The sequence below is a fragment of the Melanerpes formicivorus genome, unplaced genomic scaffold (assembly GCF_026170545.1).
Source record: "Melanerpes formicivorus ecotype bairdi unplaced genomic scaffold, bMelFor1.0.p_v2 SCAF_37, whole genome shotgun sequence".
In the NCBI taxonomy this organism is placed as follows: Eukaryota; Metazoa; Chordata; class Aves; order Piciformes; family Picidae; genus Melanerpes; species Melanerpes formicivorus.
In genome coordinates, this window is record NW_027142389.1 from 3,848,037 (window position 1) to 3,856,861 (window position 8,825).

At 46.8% G+C, this 8,825-nt stretch overlaps 1 long non-coding RNA gene across 1 annotated transcript in view; it reads left to right on the forward strand.

The window, feature by feature from the left end:
- The window catches only part of LOC137450757 (uncharacterized), a 17,057-nt gene extending 9,245 nt beyond the window's left edge, over positions 1-7,812 (forward strand). Inside the window, exon 3 of the long non-coding RNA XR_010989626.1 lies at positions 7,431-7,812. This is a non-coding gene — a long non-coding RNA (uncharacterized lncRNA). The remainder of the gene's footprint in view (positions 1-7,430) is intronic.
- Positions 7,813-8,825: the final 1,013 nt, after the last annotated feature.

Sequence of the window (8,825 nt, forward strand, 5' to 3'; positions counted from 1 at the left end):
ATGAGCTAGAAAAGAAGTGAAAATCTGAACAAAAATCAGAGTTATTAAACAAGAGTGCTGAAGGGCTAGAGGAGAATTCAGCTTCCAGACATGGCAACGTTATGTGGGCTTGCCATTTTGATGCACACATTTACAGGGTGGGGATGGCTTTTAGGACAGGAGTGAGGAAATGAGGTGTTAGCCATTCATTACAGAAAATTCTCCCTCTTTCATGGTGTTTCAGCTTAGTCTTGCTCTTATTCTTCCACCATGCTCCTTTTCTATCTCATTTTCCCCCTCTCCTTAATGCTTTAATGTGCAGGTATAGACCAACACAGGAGTTTGTCACAGGTTGGTTGTTTCTAATGAGCTCATCAGTACAGCATGTTACCAGTAGTTCGCACAGAATCCCAGAGTCCCAGCATGGTGGCTAAACCAGGGCCACCAGTAGGCTGTCCAGGATTGCAGTGTCCAGGACAGCTTGGAATCTCTCCTCTCCTCCAGGCTAAGCAGACCCAAGTCTCTCAGCCTTCCACATTAGAGAGATTCTGCTGGCCATCAGGAGCAGGGAACTCATTCTGCCCTCTACTCAGCACTGGTTAGGCCACACCTTGAGTCATGTGTCCAGTTCTGGGCTCCTCAGTTTAGGAAAGATGTTGAGTTGCTGGAAGGTGTCCAGAGAAGGGCAACAAAGCTGGGGAGGGGTTTGGAGCACAGCCCTGTGAGGAGAGGCTGAGGGAGCTGGGGTTGCTTAGCCTGGAGAAGAGGAGGCTCAGGGGAGATCTTATTGCTGTCTGCAACTACCTGAAGGGAGGTTGTAGCCAGGTCGGGGTTGGTCTCTTCTCCTGGGCAGCCAACACCAGAACAAGAGGACACAGTCTCAAGCTGCGCCAGGGGAGGTTTAGGCTGGATGTTGAAGAAATTCTTCCCAGAAAGAGAGATTGGCCATGGGGATGTGCTGCCCAGGGAGGTGGTGGAGTCACAATCACTGGAGGTGTTTAGGAAGAGCCTGGATGGGCTGCTTGGTGCCATGGTTTAGTTGATTAGATGGTGTTGGGTGATAGGTTGGACTCAATGATCTCAAAGGTCTCTTCCAACCTAGGTAATTCTATTCTATTCTATTCTATTCTATTCTATTCTATTCTATTCTATTCTATTCTATTCTATTCTATTCTATTCTATTCTATTCTATTCTATTCTATTCTATTCTATTCTACACAACTTGCTCTTCATTCTGCTGGCCAAACACTGTAAGTTCAGCACTGCTCAGAGGAACTCTCCCCACACGTCATGGTTGCAAGGCCAAGCCAAATGAGCTCCTCTGTGCTTGCAGTGACGCCAGGAGTGCGTGGCAGCCAGGATCAATTTCAATCACAATAATTGATCTGTTCCCTTAGTCATTCCTGGTGTTCAGTCACACACGTGATGCACAAAAGGAAGTAAATGTTAAGAAGAAGTTCAGAGAAGAGAACATCAGAACAGGTCATTCTAGGTATGGTACAAACACTCCTGAGAACTTTGAAAGCAGAGCTGTGGGGGACACTCCTGTAATTAAAATGCAGTTTGCTTAGGAGATGCCAAGGGGAAGCATTACAAGGATTTGACTCACGTTGTATTTAAAGCCTGCCTGTAGCAGAAAAGAATGAAAGGGATAAAGACATGAGGAAAGGTGGGGTATTTGCTAGCCAATGCAGTTGTACATCTCTGAAGTCAAAGCAGTTGGCCACAGAAGGCTGAGCGGTGTTTGCTGCGGCGGTAAGCCAGGCAACCTGGCCCCCTCGCTCTTCTCTGGTGGAGGAACACTGGCACAGGAGTGTGCACACATTGCCCACTCTCCCCTCTGCTCTTCTGCTTGCAGCATTATTCATTACAGCAGATGGACCCTGAAGCAGTGAGAGTTACAGATGGCCCCAAAACACTGTGAAGACGCTAGATTTCCACTGGAATGGATGGCAACTACAGTGAGTCAAGCTCAGAGAAGTTCAGTGAGGTTTTTGAGGTTCAACAAGGCCAAGTTTATAATCAAAACAATTCTATGACTCTGTGCCAGCCTCCCCTCATCTTTTCTGGTTCTCCTTTGAGGTGCCACCCATTTCTTCAGAGTTCCTTGGAAAGAAATCTTCCAATATAGGGATTACTTATATGAAGTAGCAGAGGGATTTCTCCTGTCTCCTCAGAGTACAGGAAAGGGAAACAGAGATGTAAAAGTTCTGTAACTGGATGTACTGCTTAGGTGCTCAGACCCAGCCTGCCAGGGTCTGAAAAGCAGGCATAAAGAATCAGTCCAATGAAACCTTTTAGCTCTCCAATACTGGCAATAATTGTCTGGTTCTCTGCCTCTGAGCTCCACCAGAGCAATGCACTGGGTTTGAAAACAAAAGTCAGTCACTCTTTTCAAGCCTTTCCCTTCCCGGTTTCCCAGTGGTGATCAAAACAAATCTCCACTCCCTGCACAGGTTTGTCAGAACAGTTTATTCTCTACAGGAATCACTTCTGCTCAGTATTTGTCGTTCTTTCTGATTGCTACAACTCTGCCCAACACAATAAATATTATCAGGTTCCAATGCAGCTCATTTCATAGCAAGCCCATGACAGGGCTCGTTGTGGCACATTAATACTGCCAAAGAGCCTTTGCTGCTTTGCTAGGCCCTTTCTGTGTTCGAGATCCCATGAAATGTGATCTGAGCTTTCCCCACTCTGGATGTGGAATCCACGGCCGCTGTTCTGTCTCCCCCCGGCTGACTCACGCACTGCTGGCGTCAGGCACCGCCGCGCAGCCGAGCTCTGAGCCAGCGCCTGCAGCCCGGCTGCAGCCCTGTCACCTCCGATCGACTGCCTGCTCCCTCACTGCTCCCTCACGTTGTCACCTTGGCGTCTGCTCGGGGGCTGGGGCCAGGGCGTGGGGTAGCCCCCCAGGCTCTGCCAGGTTCGTGTGCTGCCTGCGGGGAGAGCTGAGAAGGACGTCTGGACTCGTTTGCCCCTTTCAAGGCAAAGTCACAGTTAAGGACGTGCATTGCTCAGACACGAGCAGATCACAGTATCACAGATCATAAGGGTTGGACTTGATATTCTTGAAGGCCTCTTCTCACCATCTCTCTATGATTCTATGATCTTACTCCAAATCATCTTCTATCAGCAAATGCTTTCTTCCTTCCCATGCACTCACCAAATTCCTTTGTGTGCCTTCCTGTACTCTCTGGCTGCTTTTGCCACTGCCTTTTTGCCCAGGAACCCTTGGGGACTCTCTCTCATTCTCCTCTTCTGCCCCTATCATAGAAAGTTTATGAGGCTATTTGACTCCAGAGTCATGAGCCTACAGACCCTGTGAAGTTACCATCAGGGCTTTAGAAGTTGCAGTTCTTGAGGTGTTTTTATGGGACCTTTAGTCTTGCTCCTAATCTTTGTGGCAGAGTGCAGACAAAGGCTGTATGGGGTGTGACATCCTGTGATGCTCGAGGACCTCTCAGTGGCTAGTGTGAATTTACAGCCAGTTAATGCTGTTACAACAGCACAGGCGAGTAGAGGATGCTACAAAATGTTCAAGATGTGCAGCCAGGGGTGACCATATCCTGGGACATTTCCTGCCTGCAGCCTATAGCTGAAGAGCATAGTCCAGGTTGCAAAAGGGTGTCCAGCACAGAAGTCCCTGTGGAGGGGGTGGGATGCTGCTGTGCTTCATGTGGTCCTCTCAAGAGCTCTGTGGTGCCTGGAGAGGCCCTACAGCAGGAGATCACCTGGCTTGGAGTGTGGCCAGCATGAATTTCATGACATAGTTCAAGTGCTGATGCAGGGAGGCATTTCAGCAGCTTCTCTGCTGCTCTACAGTATTTAGGAAGGATTTCTTTCTCACCCCTCAGGTCCTCCTGAGTGCCCTACACACACAATCAAATTGCTTGAGCTTTACTAGGAGAGAAGATTGGATTAGCAGCTATGAGCCAGAGCAGGTTATACATTTCTGTGCAGTTTGACTTTCTTCCTGCCATGCCAGGGATCTGTCTAAAGGGATACCTATGTAAAACCAGCAGCAGCTGCCTTACAGGGAGACCTTGTTACAGTGGCCACGCATTGCTTGAGTGTAGTAATTTTTATCTGGGATCAGCTAAAGGACTCAGAGGTGAAGGGCACCCACAGAGCTTACAGGGCAGTCAGGAAATGGCATTTTCCTGAGCTCCCCAGCTGTCTATCAGTGACAAATTGCTGCCTGTTCCCACTTAGCCCAGCTTCAGCTGGTCTGAGTGTGTTCTATTTACAAGTGCCCTAAGATTAGTTCAGGGTGCTCCAGACTTGGGTGTGCTGACGTCGGAGGAGATGAACAGAAGCAATTTGCTGACTCACCACAACCATTTTCATAAAATATGAGTCAGGGTTTTCTTCTTTCATGCAGTGATGAAATTAGGTTAGCGTGCTTTGCTGAGCACTGAGCTCCACTCTCTGTGCTCCCAGGAGCAACTGATGTTCCTGTGGGACATTCTGCAACCCGTAACTAGGTTTATGAGGCCACATCTCCAGTTGCCCTTGGCTTCTCAATAAACTGATGTGCACTACTGTGTCTGGAATTGGAAGCTGCTCTTTCACTCCATTAAATAGCCATGATACCAAGGGGGTTTTCTGCAACCTCTCACCAGCTGGACTATTAAATCTCCATTGAGATTTTGTGCTTATGTGAGTGTCTCCAAAGTGGGACAGCTGGAGCAACGTTCACTGCTTGTCCCAGGATCCACACTGAAATCAGTGTAAGGAGACACATCTCTCCTCAGGCTGCTCTTGAAGCAGGGTCTTCTTCACACCCCTTTCACATGGGACCTTGCACATGCACTCAGGGTGTCCCCCTGTGTGTCTGCTGTCCACTGGCAAACCTTCCTCTCTTTAGGGTCCTTGACAGTGCCTTTCTGGTTTCCCACAAAGAAGCTATTTCAGATTGAAGTACTTACTGTAGAAGATGACATCAGCATTTAAATAGATTTCCTGAGGAAATGTTTTAATGGTCATTTTATAGCTTATTTTGAGCTTTTTAACTTTTTCCTCTTTGGATAAAGGTCAAGAAATTATTTCAAACAGACCAGAGCTTGAGCACCACTACAGGAAAACAGCTAATTGTGACTAACCCCACGCTTTTACTGGGTTTGTTCATTTCCATTCTGAGCACCAATGGCATCAGAAAAAGTGAATGGCATTGTCTTCAGAGACACCTCTGTGGGTAAATGAAAACACTCTCCGCTTCTAAGCTCAGGCAATAAATAAGCTTAACAAGTCTCTTCACATTTAGGACTCTATAAAAGGGAGCAGGAGCTATAAAAACGTTGACTTCTGTGAATTTCTCTCCTTCAGAGAACTTCACACATATTAGAGAATCCCCTAACCCCAGCATGATGGGGATTTGAAAGGACCTCTGCAGACCATCCAGTCCAACCCCTCTGCTAAAGCAGGGTCACCCACAGCAGCTTGCCCAGGCTTGCAATGTCCAGGTGGGTTTGGAATCTCTTCAGAGAAGGAGACTTCATGACCTGTCTAGGCAGCCTGGTTCAGTGCTCCATCACCCTCACAGGAAAGAAGGTTTCTTTTATGTTTAGGTGGAACTTCTTGTGTTCTGGCTTGTGCCTAGTTGCCCCTTCTCCTCTTGCCAGGTACCATTGAAGAGTCTGGCCCTGTCCTCTTGCTCTCCACCCTTCAGGTACTGATGAACTCTGTGAAGATCCCTTCTCAGTCTTCTCCAGGCTAAACAACCACTCCTAGTCTCTGAGGAACCCACAAACTGGAGCCAATGCTCCAGATGTGGCCTTGCTAGGTCAGAGCAGAAAGAAGAGAACCTCCTTTGACCTGCTGTCCCCACTGTTTGTAATGTTCCCCTGGAGATCATTATCCTTTTGGGCCATGAGGGCACATTGCTGGCTCATAGGAAACTTGTCCAACAGCATTCCTGGGTCCTTCTCCACAGTGCTTCTTTCCAGCAGGTCAATCCCTAACCTGTATTGCTGAGGGTCTTTATACTTGCCCTTGTCACACTTCATGATGTTTCTCCCCACTCAAATAGTTCTCAGTAGTTGTATTTGGTAAGATCCAATTTTCCCTCTGTGTCTACTAAATTGATAGAAGAGCCAGAGGCGGCATAACTTCCAAAATCTAGCCTAGCACTCAATTCAAGCTGCCTGGTGAAGAGGGGAACAGCTTATAGTGCTCTGACAGCCACATCTGCAATCTGCTGGCTTCACCAGCAGGCTGGAGAGGAAACTTTCTTGTGGCTGAGTTCCTCTTTTAGGCAAATAAATGCCTAGCTGACCTGGCAAATGCACTGGCAAATGCAAATGCATGTTGTCTCAGAAGCATACAAAATTAAGGCCATGGGGATTTTTGGTCTCAGATGGTTTCCTGTGAGAAAAGAATATGCCTCGTTTATGCCATGAAATTCTGGAGTTTTGGAAGGCAAACTTACTCCTGCAATGGAATTTTCCAAAGGTGAAGATGATTTCCTTCCACCTGGCTGAACTGCAGAGCAGAGAGTGAAATTCACTCTCAGACCTAAATACATGTGAGAATTTGGGAAGTGTAGCTCAGGATCTGACCTTTACAATTTCAAGCCTGGTAATCTTCAGCATTTTGCAACTGCCTTTATTGCTATCACAGCTTCAACTTGTTCTGCACTTCAAAATCCCTCTGAAATCTGACACAATCTGGCAGCAGGGCTGGACCCCACAGCGGCAGCTGAGGCTTTAGGTTCTGTTGGTTCTGGCACAACATGACCTTGGATCAGGCTGTCCACTGCGCTCTCCAGACCTTGAGCTCTGCATTCATAAAACCCAATGCAGGGCACAGTTCCAGGCCTCTGGGAAAAACTGGCTGTGCTTCTAAAATTTTATTCAGCAAGAAATCAGCGCTGTGCGTCACTGGTCAAAAGATGACTAAGCTCTGGTTATAAATGAGATCAACAATAAGGATTTACAGCTCGATTATCCCACTTTTTCACTCCTGTTGAGCAACAGTGTCCTTCTCCACCAGGGAACCAGAGAGAAGTAAATCTTTAAGCTAGGTGTTGACTCAAAAGCTTTGCTGACAAGCACTGTATTCATGCATATGTTAAGTGCTTTCTTGAATTAAGGCCAAAGTAGGAGGAGGCAGCAGGAGTCTAGGCTGTGTTTGTTGTGCACCACATCGCCAGGGAAGATCTGTCCTCACCTTTAAAATCCTCATTGCCGACACAGCGTGCTCTGGGTGAAATCCCTCCTTTACCCAGCTCAGGAGCAGAAGTCACAGCAGCTGGCACTCCTGTCCTGTTCATCCCTTCCAGCAGCGTGCTGCCCGTTCAGGGCCACTGGCCCCTGGCTCAGCTCTGCTGGCCAAGATCCAGGCAACTGGAAAACACAACTGTGGTAGCTGGGGATTGGTTTGCATCTGGGGGTTATGAGAGGTTTGGAAGTTACAAAAGTCTCATTACCTCTCCTTTTCTGTTTTGACAGCTGGGAATACAAGTTGATACAGCAACAAATAATGAAGAAGAATAATAAAGCAAGGACAAACTAATATAGTAATCTAAACCAAAACTGTACCAATGCTTTTCACAGCCAGGTAAAGTAATCTAAACTAACTCAGTGTCTATGACATAAAATGACGTGGGCTCATGAGTGGGAGTCTGTAATTATGAAGTGCTCTGCAACTGCTGCAGTGGCTTTATGGAATGGAGTCATAAAACTCTTCTCAAGGGCAAAGAGGCACTGAAGATGTTTTTTAAGAGACCCAAGGAGTAACAGCTGGCTTGGGGATGTTTATGTTTAACAAGGGTCACATTTCATGGCTGTGAATTTTTTTGGAGGTTAAAAATCTTGCTGTGGCCTCGAAGTATCTGGGTGCTGTAAGCTAATGTACAGACATGGCTATTTCAGGTTATTAAATATATTTGCCTATGATAAAATGCAGCCTAAAATACTTTCATGGCCTTCCCCCCCCAAGATATGCTCAGTGTTATGAGTCACTGTAGTACTAAATCTGTGCCTTTTTCAAACATAATCATGGTTTACCCATTTGGCATGGTTTCTCTGGACAGTAAAGTGAATTATCTCCCATTTTAGTTCTGTGTAGTAGCACAAAAGGGCAAATCTAGAGGCTGTACAACAGCAAATATAAGGTATTTTAGTATTACAGTGCAATGGAGATGATCAAAGAAGACACAAATGCCATAACCTTACCCCTGTAAGTGGCTGATCACAGCGAATACGTTTTAGAAGCCCACAGATGGAAAGCCTGATAAGGTAGAATTTAGAACACCGAGTGACCAGACTGTAGGTGATGGTGCTTGTGTCGGTGATTTCTTTGCAGGATTTTAGCTAAATCACCTCAATCCTTCGATTTGCATCCCTGAAACTTCAGATCTCCTCGCAGAGATTCACCTTGGCAACTTTATGTCCTCTTGCTACGCATATGTATATTCACAGTATATATATTTCTGTCTGCAGTGGAGATAACCAGGAGAGGGTCTGACCTCAGCAGAGCTTTTCAACTGCTCCTATTATACCAGTCAGGAGGCCACACCAACCAGTTTTTCGTGCACGAAGGATCCTGAAACCAAAGTTGTTTTGTTCTGACGCTTCCCAGGTGACACTTAGCTTGGACATTAGGAGCATTTTTTTTCCCTGCAAAAGGGTTGTCAAGCCCTGGATCAGGCTGCCCAGGGGAGTGGTGGAGTTGCCACCCCTGGAGGGGTTTCAAAGTGCGGTAGATGGGGTGCTGAGTGGCACGGGTTAGTGCTGACCTGGCTGTGCTAACAGTTGGCTTGATCTCAAAAGTCTCTTCCGGCCAAAACATTTCTAATTGTGAGTCTCTATTTTATGTTCCTGCGATGGGCTGAGAATTGAGTC